General features: G+C 40.4%; 1 pseudogene; it reads right to left on the bottom strand.

Annotated features, from left to right (window-relative positions):
• Nucleotides 1-1,157: 1,157 nt before the first annotated feature.
• On the bottom strand, nucleotides 1,158-1,254 carry LOC141680404 (small nucleolar RNA R71; annotated as a pseudogene).
• Nucleotides 1,255-8,983: the final 7,729 nt, after the last annotated feature.

Raw genomic sequence — 8,983 nt, 5'->3', positions numbered from 1 at the left:
TATGCCAGGAGCAGGCGACCGCGTGCCAGCAAGCGGCCGCGTGGAAACAGCAGGAGACCGCGTGCGTGCGAAATTTCAGAATCTGGATTTTATTAATTCAAGTATAATTGGGCTTCTGTTGGCGCTGGTTCTCTTGGGCTATTATATAAACCTTATGGGAAGACATTTTCTTCATCAAGAGCAGGGGTAAGAAGATTGAGAAGACCGTTTTAGCACGCAACAACGAAGAAGAGGAAGCATACGTTTATCTTGTGATTCTTTTAATTCATTGTAACAGTGAATTCTAGTTTTCTTTATGCTTTGAACCTTAATACTCTTGTGACGTACTTCATTATTTATTAAGTATTTTTTATCTTTATATCGTTGTGTTATTATCATGCTTTCATATGAACCCATGGTGACGATGAGTTCTATTATGGGCTAATCGTGATCATGGGATCCTAGCGAATTTACTATAGAATTCTTTAGTTAATTGTTTAATACCTTGGTATGTGGTGATTGTATGATATCTAGTATAGGTTGTGCTTATTCGTCTTATAAGCGTCGCGAACATGTAAGATAGCCTGTTAATCTCTTGTAAAGTGACAGTGAATCTTGAGATTTAGAACTTGCCATGCTAGCATAGGTTCATGTATTGTATTCATGATTAGTGGGTAACTCTAACCATTTTACTTGCCATATGTAATCATCATGAATAACTTGCGCTTAAATCGTTATGTTGTCAAATTCTGTAGATATATAGGGTCTCAACATAATTGATGCCTATTCAACTTCTATCTTAATTGTGGATGCTTGGTAGAATGGTATTCGTACAACGAAAGTTAGTGTTTATCAGTTTTGTGTTGTTCGATTAATATCATCACCATTACATGCTAAGGTTAATAACAATAATTATTGAATGAAGTAGCAATGAAGTTAGGATTTCATGTGTGTTTAATATTGTTAATTCAAGTATTTAATTCTCGTAGTAATTATTTGTTAACCAACCTTAATTGTTATTGTCTTGGCATTGTAGAATAATCATATATTGGTGAGTAAGTGTTAATTAAATATAATTAATCAGAGTCTCTTGGGGAACGAACTAGAAATCATTCTATATTACTTGCAAACGCGTATACTTGCGTGATTTATTTAGCGCATGCTTTGTGCCTAACAGAATGCTCTTACTCAGTTTACTCAGCAAACTGGAGAATCTCTGTGTGAGGCTTGGGATCGACATAAGGAGATGCTAAGGAAGTGGCCACACCACGGCATGCCTGATTGGATAATTATAAACTGTTTCTACAATGAATTGGGTGCTACTTCTAAACCCAAGCTCGATGCAGCATCAGGAGGAGCCTTGTGGGCTAAGAGCTACAATGAAGCTTATGAATTGATTGAACTAATGGCTGCTAATGAATACCAGAATCCTTCTCAGAGACTGACTCAGGAAAAAATAGCAGGAATTTTGGAGTTGGATGTAGCAACTACTATAGCTGCCCAACTTAAGGCTTTGACAATGAAGGTGGACACTTTGGTCAATTATTAATCAAATCACTAGTGTCTGTGAGCTTTGTGTTGCTGCCCATGAGACTGATCAGTGTGCTATTTCTAGTGAATCAGCTCAGTTCGCGAGCAACTTTCAGCGATCACAGCAACCTGTGCCAGCCACTTATCATCCCAACAACCGTAATAATCCTAATTACAGCTGGAGCAACGCATAAAATTCAATAGCCTTATCAGCAATACCCAGCCAAGCAATACAACCCCCCTAGTTTTCAGCAACCGCAATATACACCAAGGCATCAACTTCAGCTGTAACAAGCTAATGAAAAATCTGAATTAGAGGAGCTGAAGCTTATGTGCAAGAGTCAAGTTGTTTCTATCAAGACCTTGGAGAATCAAATTGGACAAATTGTCAATTCCTTGCTAAATCGTCAAACTAGTACACTACCTAGTGACACTGAAGTGCTAGGAAAGAGGGAAGCTAAAGAGCAGGTATAGGCAATCACTTTCAGGTCTGGAAGGGTTGCGAATCCTGAACAAACTCAAGTTTCGAATGAAGAAGCTAGGGCTAAAGAAGAAGTAGAGCAGCAGGAAGTAGAAGTGGAACCAAGGAAGACTACTGTTGAGCACACTCCTCCTGAGGGTAATACAGGGGAGAAACAGATTTATCCCCCACCGCCTTTTCCTAAGCGGCTGCAGAAGAAAAAAGTTGGATAAGCAATTTGAGAAGTTTCTGGAGGTGTTCAAGAAACTTCATATCAACATACCTTTCGCTGAGGCTCTTGAGCAGATGCGTAGTTATGTAAGGTTTATGAAAGGTATACTCTCTCGGAAAGTGAAGCTAGATGATTTAGAGACTGTCGCTCTCACGGAGGAATGCAGTGATGTGCTGCAAGAGAAGTTGCCTCCGAAGCTTAAAGATCCAGGAAGCTTCACTATTCCATGCACTATTGGAAAAGTGTCTTTTGACAGATGCTTATTTGACTTGGGAGCTAGCATCAATCTGATGCCTTTGTCAATCTTCAAGAAGTTGAATTTGCCTGATCCAAAACCAACTTATATGACTTTACAGTTGGCCGACCGTTCTATTACATATCTGTGAGGTATTATGGAGGATGTCTTGGTCAAGGTTGATAAACTCATCTTCCCTGCTGATTTTATAATTCTGGATTTCGAGGAGGATAAGAGGATTCCCATAATTTTGGGAAGACCTTCTTGGTGACTGGCTGAACCTTGATAGATGTGTAGAAGAGTGAGTTTATAATTCGAATGATGTATCAGGATGTAACTTTTAATGTGTTCAATGCTATGAAATTTCCTACAGAAAATGAGGAGTTCTTAAAAGTGGAGTTGGTCAATTTTGTGGTTACTTCAGAACTTGATCAATTGCTAAGGTCTGATGCCTTTGAGAAGGCCTTGTTGGGGAATTCAGACAGTGAAGATGATGAAGGTGAAGAACAATTGCAATATCTGAATGCTTCTCCCTAGAAGAGGAAGATTGATATGCCTTTTGAATCTCTTGGAATGGAGGAATTAAACAAAGCTCGTAAACGCGTCAAGCCATCTATTGAGGAAGCTCCTACTCTTGAGCTTAAGCCTTTACCTGAATATTTGAGGTATGCGTTTTTACATGATGCATCTACTTTGCCTATTATTATTACATCTGACCTGTCAGGTAGCGATGATGAGAAGCTTTTGAGGATTCTAAGAGAGTTCAAATCGGCAATTGGATGGACCATAGCAGATATTAAGGGAATCAGCCCTCCTTATTGTATGCATAAAATTCTGCTAGAGGAAGGTAGCAAGCCTACGGTTGAGCACCAAAGAAGACTTAATCCGATCATGAAGGAAGTAGTGAAGAAGTAAATTCTTAAGTGGCTGGATGCAGGGATTATTTATCCTATTTCTGACAGTTCTTGGGTGAGTCCAGTTCAGTGTGTACCAAAGAAATGAGGTATCACGGTTGTTGTTAATAAGAAGAATGAGCTTATTCCTACTCAAACAATCACGGGATGGAGAGTTTGCATAGACTACAGGAAGCTGAACAAGGCCACTATGAAAGATCACTTTCCTCTGCCTTTCATTGACCAGATGCTTGACCGATTGGCTGATCACGAGTACTACTGTCTTCTGGATGGCTATTCGAGTTATAATCAGATTTGTATCGCTCCAGAATATTAGGAGAATACTACCTTCACTTGTCCATTTGGTACTTTCGCCATCAGACGAGTTTCTTTTGGTCTGTGTGATGCACCAGCCATATTTCAGAGATATATGATGGCCATCTTTTCGGATATGATTGGCCATAATGTGGAGGTGTTCATGGATGACTTCTCTGTATTTGGAGATTCTTTTGATGAATGCTTGCAGAATCTTGGACATGTTCTCAAGAGGTGTGTTGAGACCAATATGGTTCTTAATTGGGAAAAATGTCACTTTATGGGGCGACAGGGCATTATTCTTGGGCACAAGGTTTCTAGTAAGGGTTTTGAGGTGGACAAAGCCAAGGTGGGGGTCATTGAAAATCTTCCTCCACCAATTTCTGTTAAGGAATTCGTAGTTTCCTTGGTCATGCGGGTTTCTATAGGCGTTTTGTCAAGGACTTCTCCGAGATTTCAAAACCATTGTGCAGTTTGCTAGAGAAAGATGTCCCTTTCAAGTTCGATGACGAATGCCTTGCCGCTTTCGAGATATTGAAGAAGAGTTTAATCACGGCACCTGTTATAACTGCACCTGACTGGAATGAACCTTTTGAGATGATGTGCGATGCAAGTGACTATGCAGTTAGAGCAGTTCTTGGGCAGAGAAAGAACAACATATTTCATGCGGTCTACTACGCTAGTAAGACCTTGAATGGTGCTCAACTGAATTATAATACTACGAAGAAAGAACTCTTGGCTATTGTCTATAGTTTTGAGAAATTTCGATCTTATCTACTTGGGACTAAATGACAGTTTTCACTGATCACGCTGTAATTCGATATCTTGTCTCAAATAAGGACTTGAAGCCTTGATTGATTAGATGGGTTCTTCTGCTTCAAGAATTTGAGTTAGAGATCAAGGATAGAAAGGGGACTGAAAATCAAGTTACTGATCATCTCTCGCGATTAGAAAACCCTAATGCTACTTCACTGGACAAGACATTGATAAATGAGTCTTTTCCCGATGAGCAGTTGTTTGGAGTGTAAGAGGAAGAACTGGGGTTCGCAGACATTGTGAACTACCTTGTAAGTAATGCCATGCCTCCTGACTTATCGTACGCTCAAAGGAAGAAGTTTCCGCATGAAGTGAAGTGGTATATGTGGATGAGCTATTTTTTTCATCAAGGAGCTGACCAAATCATCAGGAGATGTATTCCTTACAACGAAACGGGGGGGATCTTGTGAGATTGCCACTCAACGACTTATGGAGGACACTATGGTGGAGAAAAGACAGCAGCTCATATTCTTCAAGCAGGTTTCTTTTGGCCGACTTTATTTAAAGATGATCATCAGTTCGTTTTGAAATATGATCAATGTCAACGTGTGGGTAATATGTCCAAGAGGGATGAGATGCCTCTTAATATGTTTCTCGAGGTTGAAGTCTTCGATGTATGGGGAATTTGACTTAATGGGGCCATTTGTCTCATCTTGTAACAATCAGTACATCTTGTTGGCGATCAATTATGTGTCAAAATAGGTTGAAGTTAAGGCGTTGCCAACAAACGATACGAAGGTGGTGCTTAATTTTCTTCATAAGTAGATATTCACAAGGTTTGGAACTCCAAGAGTCATAATCAGTGATGAGGGTCGCATTTTTGCAATCGCAAGTTTATCGCTATGATGCAAAGGTATAATGTGAATCATCGCATTGCTACGGCTTATCATCCTCAGAAGAATGGTCAAGCTGAGGTATCTAACAGAAAGGTTAAGCATATTTTGGAGAAAGTTGTGTGTCTATCGAGGAAAGATTGGTCTTTGAAGCTTGATGAAGTTGTTTGAGCTTATAGAACAGCATACAAAACTCCATTGGGAATGTCGCCATTTCACTTGGTTTATGGTAAGGGGTGTCATTTGCTGATGGAGCTCGAGCATAAGGCATATTGGGCTTTGAAGAAATTGAATATGGATTTAGATGTAGCTGGAAAAAAGAGGATGTTTCAATTGAATGAACTCGATGAGTTTAGACTTCAAGCTTATGAGAACAACAAAATGTATAAGAAGAAAGTCAAAAGGTGGAACGATAGGGATCTAGTGCTCAAATTATTTATGTCAGGACAACAAGTTCTTTTGTTTAACTCTCGTCTCTGTCTTTTTCCTGGAAAGTTGATGTCAAGGTGGTCAGGGCCCTTCATAATCAAAACTGTGTTTCCACATGGAGCGGTGGAAATTTTTGAGAATGATCTGGGCCAAGCATTCAAGGTAAATGGTCAGAGGTTGAAGCATTACTATGGTGACACAGCAACCCGCGAGGTGGTAGTGCCGTTTTGTTGTCCATTTGATCTCAAGTTTCTACGTCGAGCTAACGACGTAAAACAAGCGCTTCTTAGGAGGCAACCCAAGTTTGTTGTACATTAGTAGGTAGAGAAAGCAAGAAGAAAGAAGAAAAACACAAAAAAAATAGAAAAAAAAAATTCAGGGCCAACTTCAGTAGCCAAGCACGCACGCGCTGATCTAGCGTGCGGCCACACTGTTTTTCCAGAACGTAAGCGCGCCCACGCTGATTTAGCGCGCGGCTGTGCCGATTTGGTAGAAGGTGATCGCGCCCGTGCTGGTCTAGCGCGTGGCCGCGCCGGGGTCCCGACTCAGAAAAATAAAAAAAGCAGTTTTGAAGAGGAAAAATGGGATTTTTGCTACAAAATCAATTTCAAACCGAATTTTACTCTCCCACATCCCAAATTTCCCTCTCCAAATCAAACCCATTATTCCCACGATTCCCATAATCAATTCCCACTTCTATTCCATATCTAATTCTTTCTCACCACCTATATATACACACACTTATACACAAACTTCTCCACCACATCACAAATTCTCAAACATAAAAATCTCTCAAACACTTAGCTTTTATTCTCTCTTATTCAATCCCAATGGCACCTAAGAAACAAAGGACTCAAGTAAACAGCAGCACCACCAATTCTTCATCTACGGGTGGTGTGAAGCCAAGGTTTTCTAATCCTGAGGCTGAAGAGGAGTACACGAGGCTTCTCTCGAAGCCTATTGCGAAGGAGAGAGGTCTTCTGCCATCAAAGAAGGATGGTAAGTTATTGGAGATGATTCTGGAGATGGGTTGGTTTCCTTTTTGCGAGGCTCCCGTTGTTGTGCCCATGAGTGTTGTGCAAGAGTTTTATGCTAATGCGAAGGCGGAGAAAAATGGCTTCACGGTGGTAAGGGGTGACTGTGGAGTATAGTGCTGATGCGATAAGGAGGATGATTGAGCAGCCCGCGAGGAAACCCAGTCAGGACACTTGGAACGATAAGACTCCAGAGGACTTCAACTTGGATCTGATCATTGCTACTCTTTGTGTTCCCGAGACTCACTGGAAGTTTAAAAGGAGCACAACTGATTACTCCACATCCCCTGCATCGTGCATGAATAGGTTTGCACGGGCTTGGAACTCGTTATTTGTGCTAACATCATGCCATCATCACATGTGCATGAGATTACTATGGAGTATGCTCGTCTGCTTTGGGGTATTCTTCAGGGCGATTATATTGATTTAGGGATGGTTATATATCAGGGGATTTTGAGGTTCTTGAGAGGAGGTACTACGGTATCTATACCTTATGCGTCCGTTGTGACAAAGCTGTGCATGGAAGTTGGTATTCATTGGCCCGCGCATGAGCAGCTTCAGCTTCCCAGTGCTCCTATCGACAATTCTACGCTGTTGAACATGACTGAGTGGGGAGGAGGAAAGCCTGATTTGAAGGGGCTTGGTCACTCTTTTAACCATCTACCAGATGGAAGCCTCGCGATTAAATGTATGCGGGTGGAACGTAGCAGGCAAGTAAGGTATCTTGGAGAGCTCAGTTGGGAGGGGAGGCTGGTTCGTCGCAGCAGCAGCAGCAGGAAGAGGCTGGAGCAGATGTTGGAGCTGGTTTGAGTACGACGCAGTATAGGCGTCTAGCGAGGAGGATGGATGTGATGCACGACATCCATAGTCGGTTTGCACGTGATCTCACCCAGGCACTTGGGAATGCATTCAGAGCCACTGGTGTTGACATTCACTGGCCAGTATTTGGTGAGGATTCCGTGTATCCACCTCCAGACACGCCTGACACTCCACTCGTTGAGGGTGATGATCCTGATTTAGAGTAGGTATGCCTGATTCCTTACTATTACCTTCACTGAGGACAGTGAATATTTTAAATTTGGGGGTAGTAGTTGAAGGAATATGTTTGTGTGAGTCACATATAGTTTGCATATTCATGATACTTTAGTGCATGTAGTTGCATATTTTGCCATATAATAGTTTTTTTTATTATTTTTGGTAGTTTTTATGTTAGTTTGTTTATGTAGTTTCATGCATTTGCATAATAACATAACATGATCTCGTAGATAATTTTTCCGGTTGACTTGTGATATTTATGCTAGTGTAGTGATGTCGTATTTAGTGATGTTAAGTCTTATTGAATTGATTTGCATGTTAGAGATAACTGTATTTCACTAAGTCGTATAGGTTGCTAAAGTGCTAGATCATGGTCATGGTTTGTTTGTTTGTCGAGGTTTAATCGCTTGTTTATATTTAGAATTTAGGATATTCTCTTAATAATAAAAGACATGGATATTTAAAAATTGGAGAAAATTGGATTTCATTGCTAGTTGTTGTGGCTAGGTGTCAAATGGCTAGTAGCCGGCTCATATTTTTATGAGTAGTCTAGGGTTGAATGAGCTGGAGTGAAATGCACTCATTCAGAAATTGTTGAATAAAAAAGAAAAGAAAAAAGTATGTGTTATGTATAATTGATCATGAGTGGGCTCTTTAGTACTCGATTTATTAAGTTCTTAGGGGACTTTGTGCCTAGTGACCTAAGGCTTTTCATAGTCTGGGATCCGCTAACCTAACACTCACTACATGGATACTATTGTATAAGTCTTTTGCGGACCTCACTCATTGCACGGTCAAATAAGCATAGTTTTGTTATTTTGTTGGAAATAAAAGCGTGAATCCATGTAAAACTCTGATATAAGAATTTAAGTGTTAAAAGTTATTTTGAGTCTAGCTTTTATTCTATTTATAACCTTGCGATTGCCTTAATGAGTGGTGAGTCATGATTGTTGATCTAGTGGCGATAGTATGTCTGTAAGCAGTTGCACACACGCACGTCTCTGGTTTGTAGGTTGATTTGTGATATTTGATTGATTTTTATGTGAGTAACTGCATTTGTTGAAATGTTGCTTGTTGATTGGTTTAGTTCTATTGGGGATCATTGCATTCATTTAGTTGCATTCATGCATTTTTTTTTGTTCTTTGAGTCTGTTTATGCTTGAGGACATGCATCGATTCAAGTTTGGGGTAT

Source organism: Apium graveolens, chromosome 1, assembly GCF_009905375.1.
Source record: "Apium graveolens cultivar Ventura chromosome 1, ASM990537v1, whole genome shotgun sequence".
Classification (NCBI taxonomy): domain Eukaryota; kingdom Viridiplantae; phylum Streptophyta; class Magnoliopsida; order Apiales; family Apiaceae; genus Apium; species Apium graveolens.
This window is presented reverse-complemented; position numbering and strand designations above follow the sequence as displayed.